Genomic DNA, 16,779 nt, shown 5'->3' with positions numbered 1-16,779 from the left:
ATTTAATCACATTATATTTAAATGTTTTAGTTAACAGCGCTTTATTCTTAGGATGAACTCCATGTAGTCACAATCTATCATCCTTTTCTATATTGTGTGACATAATTTACAAACACGAATTTTCTGTCAATGTTTATGAGGAATACTGCTCTATAATTTTTTATTAGCGCTATTTTAGTTTTGTTGCTGTTGTTGTTAGGATTATGCTTGCCTAATAAAACAAGCTGAAAAATGTGCTTTCTCTATTTTCTGAAAAAGTTTGTATAAAATTATTTTTTCTTCACATGTTTTGTAGAATTCATTAGTGAAAACTTGTGGGATTAGACTCTTCTTTCTGAAGATTTTTTTAGTAAATGTATTTACAAATTCAGTTTTAAAGAGTATGTACAGAGCTACTAAGATTTTCAAAAATTTCATCTATAAGTTTTGGGAAGTTATATTTTTCAAGGAATTTGTCCATGTTATACAAGTTACATACCTTGTTGAATGAACTCCCATTAGTATTTATGGTGGTTCAAGCTTTTATACAATGTATTCCTTCAGCTTCTGTTAATTGTGATGTCTTTATTTTCTCCTTATTTTTGAGAATGTTAATTAGATACAGAATTTCAGGTTGACAGTGTTTTTTTTCAAGACTTTAAAAGATGTTCTATAGTCTTTGGCCTACTTTGTTTCTAGTGAGAAGTTTTGGTTACCCTGTATATGTAGTTCCCCTGTATGTGAAATAATTTTATAACACTTACCTGTGTGAAGACTGGTTAAATTTCAGTTTGCCTTTTTCCCTAGGTTGAAGTTCTTTGAGTTGCAGCTCAACATACAGAGTAGTGTACCAGAATTCCATCCTCAGTGAACATTAGGCAACTTTTGTCTCCCTGGGCCATCAAGGCTCTCAGAACCACTGCTCTGACTTGTCACTGAATAGAAACACCCCAAGAAAATGTAACCTGACATTTCGGCTCACCTTCCTGCATTCCTTCCTATCTTTTCCTGGATCTTGACCCAGTAGTTCTTCACACTGGTGCTTTAGTTCTTAGCTCTTTGATGCTTAGAGAAAACACACACATATGCACACGTATACATAACATTATCTTACCTGCTTATGTAATTGCCTTCAGTGGGAGGGTTGGTTCAAATAACATATTACTGAAAGTAGAAATCCCACTTATACTTTGTCATTAGATTAGTACATCTACGTAATATTGGTTTTTATATTCTCCGTATGATGATTTGGAAAAGCTACATGTTCTTTATATAACACTTTTTCCTGCCTTATTTGATAAAACACATATGATACATATATATATACACACATACATACATCCTCATGTACACACATATGTTTATAATACTAAATCCTTATATTGAAGTATTGAAGGTTTTGAAGGGCAGAACAAACACATAATTCTGAAAAGCCTTAAAATATTTTTTCTTGATTTTGAAAGTAAGTCATACCTATAAAGATTTTAAGTGACACAGAAATGAAGTAAAAAGTGAAAGTGCCCTATACTTTGGGTACCCTTAGTTATGAAATGATTGTGTGAGTTGTTTGCTGAATATGTGTTTTTCATTTGACAAGGTCATTTTGACATAGCTTAAAAATGACTGCATCAAAATAGCCATGTCAATGTAACTGCATTGGAGTGTCCATTTTATCCTTATGAGGTGATCCTTTCTGGTTAATTCACAATATATTTTAACATGTGAAGGACTCTGAAAAATCCTGTAACAGAGAAATCTAGTTTTAACTTACTGCTTCCCCAAATGGTTTGCTATCCAAAGGTTTTTTTTTTTTACTTAACACTTGTCATATCCTATGGAATTAATATTCCTGTGGAAAGTGTTTGTTAAATACTTATTGTTACTTCTGATTTTCATCTGTATCCTGTTAGCATTATTATTACATGAAAAAAATCACTTCAAGATTTACAATCTAGGAGAGTCAGCAAGTAAAATGAATTACAAGCAGAATAGCTGATGCTTTACTTACAGTTCATTCTTCTGTTAGTTTTCTATGGCTGCCGTAACAAAGTACCATGAACTGAGTGGCTTAAACAACGGAAATTTATTGTTTCATGGTTCTGGAGGCTAGAAGGCAAGATCCAAGTGTCAGAAGGATTGACTGCTTCTGAGGGTCATTAAGGAGAATCTGTTCCATACCTCTCCCCTAGCTTCTGGTGGTTGCTGGCAAGCTTTGGCATTCCTTGGCTTGCAGAAAAATCACCCCATCTCTGCATTCATCTTCATGTGGCGTTCTCCCTGTCTGTGTCCAAATTTCCCTTTTTATAAGGGCACCAATCAAACTGGATCATGAGCCGCTCTAATGACCCCATCTTAATTAATTACATCTGCAATAGCTCTATTTCCAAATAAGTCACATTCTGAGATACTGGAGGTAAGGATCTGATATGAATTTTTGGGGGGTAAAATTCAATTCATAACAATAGTTTTTCTGAGAGAAAAAAATGTCCATTATGTAAATTCCTTTACATCAGTCTTTTACATGTAGGCTCATATTCAGGAAAATGGGAAATAGAAAGCAAAAGGTTAGAAGATGGAGTGCTATTGAAGGTAAAGGCTGTGATTTTTCATAGGAAGGAAGGAGGGCTAAATACTGGGAATAAGATTTTGGGGAAATTATAAAAATGTTGGGGAGGATATATATTTTCCCAGAAAAGAATTACTGTACATTAACCTTTAGGCAGTTATTTGTTCCTCTGGCTACACTGTAGTTGCATACCAATAAAGGATTTATCAATTTTATATTCAGATATGCTATATTATTGGCAATTTCTGTATTTCAAAATGCAACTCCTTTAAAATTTATTTTATCCAAAGTCAGTAGCCATTCTATCTATAAATTATTTAACTGTAGCATTTTAGGATTTGTTCAGTGTTGAATAACCTCAAAGAGCATATGGTGAGTGTCTGTTTAGTAACATAGAGCACCTGGCACAAAATATGTGTAGAATGCTGCTTTAATGAATATACTATGCAGAGCTTCTATGTAAAATCTTTGTTACCTGATAAACAGGAAGCATCTGTTGTGTTATGAAATTAACTCACAATCAGGCAGCACATAAGATAGGAATCCCTATGGCAAAAAGACTAGGCTTATTTACTGAACACTTGAGGCCAATGCTCTCATTCATTTTTATTTTCCTAAATTCCTGCCATGATAAACTATAAATGCTGAGTGTTCAATATATGTTTATGAAATGTTTTGATTGAACAAAAATGAATGAACTATGGTGTTAGATAAACATAGTGCTCATTTCTAGCCATATATCAATTCTCTCACTTATACCAAAGTTTAGGCTTTGATAACAAATAATTCAAGGATCAAATCTCAATCCTGGCACATATTTGCTGTGATATTTGTAAGCTACTAAAATATTTTGAGCTTCAGCTTCTTTATCTGTCAAAAGGGAATAATTATACCTATATCAGAAAGTAAGGATGAGAAATAAAACTGCTGCTCCTTTAATACTGGCCATTATTATTGTATTTTACCTAGATGATAACAACTGCTTCCTAACTAGTCTACTGAAATTAGCCATGCCCTCCTCCAATCCATTCTCTGCCGAGGAGTCAGCACAATCTCTGTAAGATGAAAATCCAATCGATCTTGTACTTCTGCTACTCAGTCCTCGAGTATTTCCCTACTGCACTAAGAATAAAACCTAAATTTCTTGGAGCCAGTTAAGATCCAACCTGACTCTGTTTCTATCTTTTTGTTCACTAATATGTTGTTTAATTTATGTGACAACTTGACTGGTACATGGGATACCCGGATTAAATATTATTTCTGGGTGTGTCTGTGAATGTGTTTCTGGATGAGATTAGCATTTGAATCAGTGGACTGAGAAAAACTCATTGACCTTAATGTGGGTGGGGCCTCATCTAATCCTGTGTGGAGAGAGGAGGAAGAGATTGCCTATTGGTTGTTTCTCTGAGAACCCTAATACAACAATCTATACTACAATTCATACATACTTCAATGAGCTGAACAACTTTTCCATGGAAGCTCCATGCTCTCTCTTCTATAAGCATATATACAATGATGCTTCTGCCCTGTAACAGTGACTCTTTGAGATCTCTTCATTATCTCCTTACCTACTTTTTCCTTTTCTCCCTGACTCATTTGATTAAATGTTAGCTTTCTTCCAAGTTGGAATTTTTTTTTTTTTAACTTGAAGATACCCCTGGGAAAAGTTAGGAGCCCCTTATGCCTGGGTTCTGTGTTTCTCCTATATGGGCACTCTGGTACTCAGGTCTCATCTGATTCTAGTATTGACCATATGGCATTCAAGTCTCCCATTTGCTTCTCCACTTGCCTTGCAAACTTGAATGTATGTTTCTATCTCTAGTATAGTCTCTAACAACTGGTATGCGATAAATAATTATTTATTGAATAAATGAAAATAAGATGACATTTGTAAAAATGCGTACGGTTACTGTTTTAATGTGTCAAGAATAAATAAGATGGATATGCAGAAGACACCAATTTAATATTGTTTGACACATTTCCCTTTGATTAGGTGGTAAAAGACTTTTTTTAATTTAAAAAATTTCAGCTTTCTATTTCAGAGAAGTATTGTTTACTATTGGTTAAATATTAGAGTCACTTGAGTTCTTTTTAAAAAGGCAAATATTTGGGTCACATACCAGATCAGTTAAATTGCAATCCCATGGGATGGGACTGAGGCATGGATATTCTTATATGCTCCCTCAAGTGATTATAAAGTGAATCCAAGACTGAGCACCAGTGCCTTAGGGTCTAGTTAAAAATTAGAATCACTTGTCCAAGTTTTAATTCCAAATCTAATGTCCCAGAAGTTTCTGATATGACTGAGTTTTCTTTTATCTCTTTCTAGAGTAAATACTATTCTCACCTCCCCACCCTGATTTCAAAAGAGACAGCAATGCAGCAAAGTACAAGGAAAAGTAAAAGGCATCTATAATCCCATTGTTTAGGGAGAGGAGAAGGGGGCGACCACTGTTAAATTTTTATAGTTTAAAAATTTTAAATTTAATCTTTCAAGTAAGCATATACTGTTGTATGAATACATTCTCTGTTCATTGCTGTTTTAAGATTAAATTGAGTTGCAGGAAATGTGAAGATATTACCTGGTTTAAACTTCTGCCTTTATTAAAGTAAGAATATACAACTGAAGCATCTGGTAAAATAGTTTTCTCAAAGACACATAGGTAGTGAAGTATATTGAACAGATTCTATATGTTTGCCTCTCTGCAGTTGATAGCACAGTGCCTTGTGTTTTCAATTACTACAAGACTTTTTCATCCTTAAGCAATTACCTTGGATTCATACTACCTTCTTACTGAATACTAATGATTATTTTAAAATGTGTATAAATATTTCTTTGTCTAAACTTTAGTCATTTACATCAGCATGCTCAATTGGTGACTCCTGTTGAGATCAGTCTCTTGACACACTTATGAAATACATCCTTTGAACTTCAGTCAGTTTTCTGTTTTTCTGCATCCACTGACCCTGGGTACTAGTACAGTCACTTGTATCCTCTAACCCTGGAATCTGAATTTTTCTAATCCCGGGCCCTAAATTTGACTAGTAACTGCTTGTTAGGCATCCTAGAAATATTATAGGAAAAACTGCTGCCTACACATTGTTTAATTAATGAAAAATCAGACTGTTGTGTCAAGTATTTAAGTGATGGTTTGCAATGAACGCCACAAAGAATTTCAGGAGTTGATTCATATCCATTTTAATTATAACTGAGTAAAAGGGTCATGTTCTTTCCTTACAAAATAAATGATTCCCTGCTTATTATGGTAGAGTTCTAAAAGTTAAAATTTAAATAAGATTGGCCCCCAATGTTCCAGTGACCCTCAATAATGTTTAATTAAGCCTGAATTTTGAGTAAATTATTTCCAAACTGGTTTAAAAGTTAATGAGATAATAATCACCCAGGAGAGAACAGCATGGTACCAATAGTATAAAGCAGCGGCAGCCTGGCTAGCTTGTGTATATTCTCTTATTCTAGATCTCATACATGCTTAATTGGCTTAAAACATTATGGTTCAAATAGACTCAAGGTCACTAAATAGGCCTATAATGTGGATAGAATTGAATTACATCTGAAGTGTTTAAGGCACAAATATATGAACATAGTTGAAGTAATGTGAGAAAAAATGCTAATTTCTTATCTAACACAGTTGGAAATGAATATTGGTTTAGTTACCCTAATAGCATGTCAGGAAACTTGGAAAGTTTATTCAGCAAACTTAATAATTATTAAGAAGCCATAGTGTTGATAGAGCTTTTATTAACACCTATGTGATACCCAGCCCCCCCCAAAAAAAAAATTCTGGGGAAGGTTGTTCTGCCTCTTCAGTAATCACTTTCTGGTAATAAAGTGATAAAAATTCATAATAGAAAATGTGGGAAATAGACAAGGTTTTAAAAAAGTCATTTCTGTTACCACCGTAATAAAGCAATGGTCATTAACACTTTGGGGAAAATAAGATGAAAAATTCAGTGTCCTTAAAATACAACTGTTTTCATATCGAATATATGAATATATTGTTTTTGTAATCTGTTTTTCTGACTTACTAGGTTAGAATGTTCCACATCATTATATTTTTAACTGGTCTCATGGCGCTTCAGCTGACCTTGTGGCACTTCAGCTGATCTCATGTTGCGTATAGCAGGATTTCTTTCTTTTTTAAAGCTGAATAATATCCCATTATATATATATATATATATACACACATATGTATATGTATGTATGGAAAACATTTTCTTTATCCATTCATCCATCAATGGACATTTAGGTTGTTTCCATATCTTGGCTATTGTGAATGTGCTGCTGTGAGTATGGGAGTGTGGATGTCTCTTTGAGATACTGAGTTCATTTCCTTTTATTATATACCCAGCAGTGTGATTGCTAGATCATATGGCAGTTCTATATTTCATTCTGGGGGGACCTCCATACTATTTTCCATAGCAGCAGCATCATTTTACCTTCTCACCGACAGTGTACAAAACATTACAATTTCTCCACATCTCACGGACCTCTGTTATCCTTTTTTCTTTTGACAATAGCCATCCTAATATTTTTTTCTGTTTTTTTAAATTAATTTCTGTTGGAGTATAGTTGATTTACAATATTTTAGTTTCTGCTGTACAGCAAAGTGAATCAGTTATGCATATACATATATCCATTCTTTACATTCTATTTCCATATAGGTCATTACAGGGCATTGAGTAGAGTTCCCTGTGCTATACAGTAGGTTCTTATTAGTTATCTTTTTGATACATAGTAGTGTGTATATGTCAATCCCAATCTCTCAATTTATCCCTTCCCCCCTTGGTAACCATACATTTGTTTTCTACATCTGTGACTCTATTTCTGTTTTGTAAATAGGTTCATTTGTAGCATTTTTTTTAGATTCTGCATATAAGCGATACCACATGATATTTGTCTTTCTTTCTGACTTCATGTAGTACGACAATCTCTAAGTCCATCCCTGTTGCTGCAAATGGCATTATTTCATTCTTTTTTATGACTAATAATCTATTGTATATATGTATCACATCTTCTTTATCGATTCCTCTGTCAATGGATGTTTAGATTGCTTCCATGCCCTGGCTATGTAAATAGTGCTGCAATGAACATTGGGGTACATGTAGCTTTTCCAATTATGGTTTTATCCAGATACATGCCCAAGAGTAGAACTGCTGGATCATATGGTAGTTCTACTTTTAGTGTTTTAAGGAACCTCCATAATTTTTTCTGTAGTGGCTGTATCAATTTACATTCCTACCAACAGTTTAGGAGGGTTTCCTTTTTTCTACACTCTCTCCAGCATTTATTGTTTGTAGATTTTTTGATGACAGCCATTCTGACCTGTGTGAGGTGATACCTCATTGTGGTTTTAATTTGTATTTCTCTAATAATTAGTGATGTTGAGCATCTTTTCTTATGCCTCTTGGCCATCTGTATGTCTTCTTTGGAGAAATGTCTATTTAGATTTTCCCATTTTTTGATTGGATTGTATTTTTAATATTGAGCTGCATGATCTATTTGTATATTTTGGAGATTAATCCCTTGTCATTTGACTCATTTGCAAATATTTTCTCTCATTCTGTGGGTTGTCTTTTCATTTTGTTTATGGTTTCCTTTGCTGTGCAAAAGCTTTTAAGTTTCATTAGGTCCCATTTGTTTATTTTTGTTTTTATTTTCATTAGGAGGTGGGTCATAAAAGATCTTGCTGTGATTCATGTCAGAGTTTTTTGCGTGTGTTTTCCTCTAGGAGTTTTATAGTATCTGGTCTTGCATTTAGGTCTTTAATCCATTTTGAGTTTGTTTTCATGTATGGAACTAGATAATGTTCTCATTTCATTCTTTCACATGCAGCTGTCCAGTTTTCACAGCACCACTTACTGAACAAACTATCTTTTCTCCATTGTTTATTCTTGCCTCTTTTGTCATAGATTAGGTGACCATAGGTGTGTAGGTTTATCTCTGGACTTTCTATCCTGTTCCATTGATCTATATTTCTGTTTTTGTGCCAGTACCATACTATTTTGATACTGTAGCTTTGTAGTATAGTCAGTAAGTTAACAAATGCAATTTTAAACAAAAATAAAATGCTTTTTACTTACCAAATTTGTAAACATAATAACATTAATACTATATTGGTTGGGAAGTAGAGTGAAATAAGCTTTGTGGAAGGTAAGTTGTTTGTACCAAGAGCTTTAAAAATGTATATATCATTTTACACAGAAATTACAGTTCTAGAAATTTGCATTTGTGAAATAGAGATGTGTACATAGATATTACAAATATCTTTTTCACAAAGTTACATCCAATGGCAAATTTTGAAAATACCCTAAGTATATAACAATGGAGAATATGATCAGTAAACTATATAGCCATTAAATATGATGTTATCAGAAGAACATCTGAGAATTTCAAAGTGCTTTTACACTTCATATCTGCTTTTTTCTAGTACATGCTTCTATCCTGATATAAATAGCAACAAGTGATGCTGGAGTTGTTGATGGCCATATGCAAAAAAATGAACCTCAATCTTAATTTTTGTTAAAATGCAAAATAATTTAAAATCAACTCCAATTTAAGAGGGAAAACTATAAAATTTCTAGAAGAAAACATCAGAAATCTTGGATTTAGTAAAAATTTCTTAAAAATGAAGCACAAAGTATAAGAGAAAAAATATCAATAAATTAGATCAAAAAACCCATTTGAAAGACATTATGAAAATGAAAAGGTAAGCCATAGATAAATTATTGGCAAAATATACATGCAACAAAGGACTTGTGTTTAGAACATATAAAGATATCTTAAAACTTAATAAGAGGATAATTACTGAATTAAAAATGGATAAAAGGTAGGAACAGACATTTCATCAAACAAGACATATGGGTGGCATATAGCACATGAAAAGAAGCTCAACATACCACTACAGATACCACCTCATACCACTAGAATTATTAAAACTAAAAAGATTGATGATACTACTGATTATGGGAATGCTAAATGGCACACACACTTTGGAAAACAGTTTGGCAATTTCTTTTCTTAAAAAGATACACAACATCATTTTATGGCAATATTGCCAAACATGTAAAACTTATTCCAATCATAAAAAGTCTTTAGAGAAATCCCAATTAAGGGACATTCTACAAAATAACTGATCATACTCTGCAAAAGTGTCAAGGTCATGAAAGAAGAGCAAGACTAAGGACCAGTTTCAGACTGGAAGAGTCAAGGAGAAATGACAACTAAATATAATTTAGATAAAGTCCTAGATCAGAAAAGGTTATCAGTGAAAAAACTGAAGTTTAAATGAGATCTTATTTTACTTAATGTATTGTACCAGTGTTAATTTCTTGTTCTTGATAACTGCAGTGAGGTTATGTAAGATATTAACATTAGAGCAACTTGGTGAGGGATGTAAAGAAATTTTTGTACCCTTTTACAACTTTTTCTATAAGCTTAAAATTCAAAATAGATTTTTTTTTAAAGACTACAGTTTGGTTAGAATATTCTAATTTAGAATGTCAGATAAAAATTTGAATGGACTTTCAAAGATCTAGTGTCATCCTACATTGCTAAACAAATATTACCTGTTTATAAATTTATCTAGTTATAGTAAAGTCATTATAATTTGGTACAAAACACAACTTAAGGTTAAAACAGAAAAGTTATATATGCATCTACCATGCCATGCAGCCATTTCATACGTAGGATAAATGAATGCATATGTTCATGCAAAGACTTGTACACTAATGTTTATAGCAGCTTAATTTGTAATAGTCTAAAACTGGAAATTTGTACAAAGGTAACAAAATATATGTAATTTAAAGTATATCAGTTATATCTCAACACTGTTTAAAATAAAAATTGTATTTTTTAATCTCTTAAACTGGAAAGTTCTGGGACAAGTAGATAAACTGGATTCCCAGGTTAAAATTTGTGATTTATGTATGAGTTCCCCAATGCCAAGTTCTAGTTTTCTGAACATGCTTATGTGTGCCATGTTATAAAAATCTGTGTGTTAGTTACATTTTTTCATACAGAGATTTATAATGCTTAATCAATTATTTAAAGGATATAGTATTTGCATTTTTGAAACCATGTTCAAGTAAGCATTTAGTGCAATTCATTTTTATATTATGAAGAATTACTTATGAGAATTAAGATCTTTATAAGAATTAGTCCTCTGTAACAATCAATTGACTAGAAAAGAAAATTCCAAATTTAGAAGTTTTATCTTGACATTTGCTCAGTTTTTATCCTGAATGACCTTCTTAATCTCATATTTATCATACTTTTGTTTTTCTTTTATGATTTAATTTAATCTCAGTGAACACCAAACAATTTAATAGCATATGTGATTGAGAGATTCATATTCTGTTTAGTTTTTAAGTTTAGGAAAAAAAATCTAGTCTATAAATGAAAGCTTATAAGGCATATGGGAATATACTTAGAAAAAGATTCTAAGAATTGGATCTAATTTTTTGGATACTGATGTGTAAACAAATCATCACCCTGTAGCACTGTGTGATTGCTACAATTCCCTTCCTCAGATGACATGTTTGAGTTCTAGTTTTAAGACTGTTTTCATCATGCAGAGTTTTCACTCCAAATTAATTATAAACATTGGACTATATGACTATAATGTCTAAAATTCCCCCCCCCCCAATTGATCCTACTCTCTCGTATGTGACCTTCACAGCTTGAACTTTTTCAATAATTCATCAAACTCTTCACTTAAGGACACTTTTTTTCTCTCTCAAAGTTACTCATATTTATTTGGAACTGTCTGTATGAATACATTTGTTTACTTATTTTGAATTATCTTTGCCTGTCAGTATTTTGTGACCATCCTATGATGCTTAACTGAAACAATATTTGATTTTTTTAAAAAGTATACTAAAATACTTATTCAAATGAACATTGTCCTTTAAAAGTAATACCTTGAACGTTCTGTGCTTATTTCAGTGTTATTGCCGTTATTATGAGTATTTTCAAACTCCTGTTTTAAAATTATCTGCAAAGGCAATGGTTTATTAAAAAAACAAAAACCTATTAATAATCTTGATCTTTTGTTTTAAATTATTGGAATGTAATAAAATATTGTAATAAAATATTGGAGCAATCTAATCTAGGTAATTATATTTCACTTTATACAAGATATTCTATTTTAAAACTGCCTTCTTTTAAAAGAGTTTAAAAAGTATTTTAAAAGATAGAGGTATTATAGGATAAATACATTGTTTCCTGAGATGAGGTTTTTTTGAAGAGAAATACTTTTAGAATAAATTCTAGAATATTTAAAAGTCTAAATAAATAGGAATCAGTTCAGATGATATGATGTGTGGTGCTGCAAGGAATCTAAGAAGATAATTTTGTCCAAACTTGTCTGAGGAATTTAGAGTATATAAAAATCTTCTTTAAATGCTTATAACCTTTAAGTCTATTCATAAATCTATTTATACAGCTAAATTATAAAACATATATATAACACATATGTATGCATATATGTTTATATAGCAAGTAAAATTGTGTTTGAATAAATGTAAAACAATGTTTATTTTTCCCTATAGGTATTTTTTTTCTTTTATAATATTACTTATTTGTAAATTTGATTTACTCTTATAGTTGTATAAGAGCCACAGGTACAAGGAGTTGATAAATACGTACAAATATAAAATACCTAAGTAAGAGTAAAATAAAAATAGTTTAAGTCCAGTGGAAGCCCCTTCAGGCAGCTCCCACATCCTTTAGTGGCCCCATTGATCATTAAGCACACCTTTGCTTGCTGGCATCTATAGGTATTTTCTTCTAAATCTTTGGTCTGGACTGTGGTTTATATAAACCTCATTAGGGTTAGAGAGATTTGGCTTTGAAAACCTGGTTTTATTATCTATTAACTATGTCATCTTGACCACATTGTCTAAACAGTGAGTCTTAGATCTGCATTTGTATATTGGAAATAATACTTTATTTGAGGACTGAATAAGAGATTAGTATGCATTGCCTGACAGAGTGCTGATTAGATGGCAGACATTCAACGTATTTCTTCTCTCTGTACCCAATTTCTTCTTTTTCACTCATATCCAACATGGCCAATATTTGTATTTGAATATTTCAACTCCAAGACTCTTTACTTTTAGTGAAATTGGCCTTGCTTTCCAGAACATTCTCTCCCTTCTTTTGGATAGTTGTTTGTTTTTATTTTTTTAACAGCTTTCTGTTGAAAATTTTATTAGGCTTACATCTGTCTTTTATTATACAAAGTTGCACGAAGAGAAAAAACAATCCAAATCTTGTAAAAAGATTTGTGAAAATGTTTGGAAAAGGAAAGAAGTGAAAATGAATAATGTAAAAGTTTGCTGAAGGGAAATTATCTAAAGATGAAGTTTATTAGAAGATCAAAAAAAAACATTGTTTTCTCGTACCAATGTGTCTTTTAAAAAAGATATAGTCTGAGTATATAGTTTCTACTACATAATACAGTAGTTTAATTGGTCCCTTCAGGCCTTTTATGAATCTACAAACTTAAGGCAAATGTAATTTATGAAGGTATTAGAATTAACTTGACTCCAAAATAAACTCTGCCTCATTAGTATAGTCACATCTACTGTGTTTGCCCCAGACCTGCATAACCAAAGCTGTGGTAATTGATAATGAATGATAATTGCTGAAGTACAACCATGTATTGTAGTTAATAAACATGTTTTCTCCCTATTGATTGCTTATTCTAATCTCTAACCCACTTTTTTTGAGTCTCTTTAGCTCAGAAATAACCCTTTCATATCTACTTACAGCTAAATCAAACTTACATAATAAAACTTAGATAATAAAAATTGAAATGCTTCACAAAGCTCTTAACCCTTATTTGCACTGGTGCCTTCACTCTATGTAGGCTAGTGGTTTTCCCTTGAATCACATTTGTTAATTAAGTTGCATGTTTTCTAGATATATCATCATATCACAAATTAATAACCTTCTGAGTTTTCACTAACATTTTATCTCCAACATAAAGTTTTGTAACACTGCCTAGGGCCCTAACTGAAACCTTTTTTTTTTAAGTATATAAAGAGCAGAATCTTTCAAGGTAGTAGCATTGTGCTGGTGATAGAGCTGAACTTCTGCCAAATTAGTTCCCTTAGTTTGTGTATAAAAGTAAAATTATTTTAGCTCTTCAATTTAATCGCTGATACTAGGAGGTAAATTTCTCTGGAGGACTAATGAAAAAAGTTCCTAGATTAACAAGAAGTATTACATATATAACATGAAATTCAGAACAGAAAAAGTTGTGCTGTACTTTGGATGCTAGGCAGTTGGCTATGGTTGGTCACTGTTGTTCTCTGCTGTATTATAATTCCTAAGACATGATTCAGATTAGGGCTGAAGGAATTTTTTTGCATAAATAAATGAAACTGAATTCTAGAATCCTGTATATTTCATCTATGTTTATTTTCACAAACATATTTACATGAATTGTACAGACTTGAGATCATTTTGTGACTTGGAATTTTGATTTTGTTATATTGTGAGCATGTTCGGTGAAATACTTTTTGAAAAAAAACTGAATGATTTTATGTTACTCTATCATACAAGATTCTTTATACATAGATTGCTTCCCAGAAAGGTTTGTCCTACTTGCATTTTTGTTAGTAGTGCAGTCTAGTTTATCACAGACTATTTCCCAACATTGGCTATTGCCTTTTAAAAATTATTTGCAAATTTTCTAAGTAAAAAGGAATATCTCCCATAATTACAATTTGCAATTTTTCATTTGTGTATTCATATACTATATGTTGTTTATAACTCATCTATAGTTTTTTTTATTTGAGAATATGTCCTATATTCATTTTATATCAGGTTAAAGTATTTTAAACCCATTTTTGATATATACTCTTCATGTTTTTTAAAGCTGCAAATCCTTTTTACATATTACATTCCAATTTTTATGTGTGCATGGGTAGCATTCCTATTATATACGATTATGTAGAATTTTAACTATTATAAAATACAGTACTTTTTCTTCCAAAGTTGATATAATTGACTTGCAGTACTGTATAAGTTTAAGGTATACAACATAGTGATACTAATGAAATGATTATCACATTAAGTTTAGTGAACATCTGTCATCTAATATAGAATGGGGAAGGGAAATTTGATGAAGGCAGTCAAAAGGTGCTACAAAATTCCAGTTATAAGATAAATAAATATTGAGGATGTAATGTACAATGTGATAAATAAATTTTTTGATAAATAAATTGCTCTATGTTAAATATGAAAGTTAAGCGAGTAAATCCTGAGTTCTCATCACATTAAAATACATTTTAATTGTATAGATTTTATCTATATTTCTGAAAAAATCCTATATTAAATCTAGGGTTAAACCCTTGGGTAAATTTTTTCTTTTTTTAATGCTGAACTCATAAAATGAGTTGGGAAGTGCCCCCAACTCCTTTATTGCCTCAGTGTTAACAGGATTGGTACAGTTTCTTTTTAAATATTTGGTAGAATTGACCAGTGAAGCCATCTTTCCTAGAGTTGTGTGTGTGTGTGCTGGAAAATTTTGAGTTATGAATTCAGTATTTTAGATAAATACCAAAATGTTTAGATTTCCTGTTTCTTCTTATATTAGATTTTGTAATTGGCATCGTTTAAGAATATTTTCCATTTCATCTAGGTTGGCCCATTTATTGTTTAAAGTTGTTTATGGTATTGTAATATTATTTTTACTGTTCTTAATGTAAGATATAACCTGATGCTTCCTTTTTCACGTCTGATACTGGTAATTTGCATCTTCTCTCTCTCTCTTGTTCGGTCTAGCTAATAGTTTATCAACTTTATTGATTTTATCGAAGAACCAGCTTTGGGTTTCATTTATTTTCTCTACTTTTCTTTGTTTCTGCTTCACTGATTTTCTCATTATTTCTTTCCTTTTATTTATTTTTGATGTAATTTCTCCTGTTTTTGTGCTTTTTTTTAAAGCTCTTTACTGGAATATAATTGCTTTACATTCTTGTACTAGCTATTGAGGTACACCCAAGTGAATCAGCTGTATTTATACATATATCCCCATATCCCCTCCCTCCCGCAACTCCCTCCCACTCTCCCTGTCCTGGCCCTCTAAGGCATCACCCATCATCAAGTTGATCTCCCTTTGTTATACAGCAACTTCCCACTAGCTATTTTACAGTTGGTAGTGTATCTATGTCTATACTACTCTCTCACTTCTTCCCAGCTTCCCCTTTGCCCCTCGCCCACCCAGCCCTGTGTCCTCCAGTCCATTCTCTGCATCTGCATCTCCACTGTTGCCCTGTCACTGGGTTCATCAGTACCATTTTTTTTTTTTTTTTTTAGATTCCGTATATATGAGTTAGCATACAATATTTGTTTTTCTTTCTGGCTTCACTCTGTATGACAGTCTCTTGGTCTGTCCACCTCATTACATATAGCTCCATTTTATTCCTTTTTATGGCCGAGTAATATTTCATTGTATATATATGCCACATCTTCTTTATCCATTCATCTGTTGATGGGCATTTAGGTTGCTTCCATATCCTGGCTATTGTAAATAGTGCTGCAATGAACATTATGGTACATGTTTCTTTTTGGATTATGGTTTTCTCTGGGTATATATCCAGCAGTGGGATTACTGGATCATATGGTAGTTCTATTTTTAGTTTTTTAAGGAACCTCCACACTGTTTTCCATAGTGGCTGTACCAACTTACATTCCTACCAATAGTGCAGGAGGGTTCCCTTTTCTCCACAGCCTCTCCAACATTTGTTCTTTCCAGATTTTGTGATGATGGCCATTCTGATCGGTGTGAGGTGATACCTCATTGTGGCTTTGACTTGCATTTCTCTGATGATGAGTGATGTTGAGCATCTTTTCATGTGTTTGTTGGCCATCTGTATGTCTTCTTTGGAGAAATGTCTATTTAGGTCTTCCGCCCATTTGTGGATTGGGTTATCTGCTTTTTTGATATGAAGCTGCATGAGCTGCTTGTATATTTTGGAGATTAATGCTTTGTCCATTGCTTCGTTGGCAAGTATTTTCTCCCATTCTGAGGGTTGCCTTCTTGTCCCGTTTATGGTTTCTTTCACTGTGCGAAAGCTTTTAAGTTTTATGAGGTCCCATTTGTTTATTCTTGATTTTATTTCCATGATTCTAGGAGGTGGGTCCAAAAGGATCTTGCTTTGATGGATGTCATAGAGTGTTCTGCCTATGTTTTCCTCTAGGA

The sequence above is a fragment of the Hippopotamus amphibius genome, chromosome 8, assembly GCF_030028045.1.
Source record: "Hippopotamus amphibius kiboko isolate mHipAmp2 chromosome 8, mHipAmp2.hap2, whole genome shotgun sequence".
In the NCBI taxonomy this organism is placed as follows: domain Eukaryota; kingdom Metazoa; phylum Chordata; class Mammalia; order Artiodactyla; family Hippopotamidae; genus Hippopotamus; species Hippopotamus amphibius.
The sequence above is the reverse complement of the archived record's forward strand: the minus strand, read 5'-3'. Positions refer to the sequence as shown.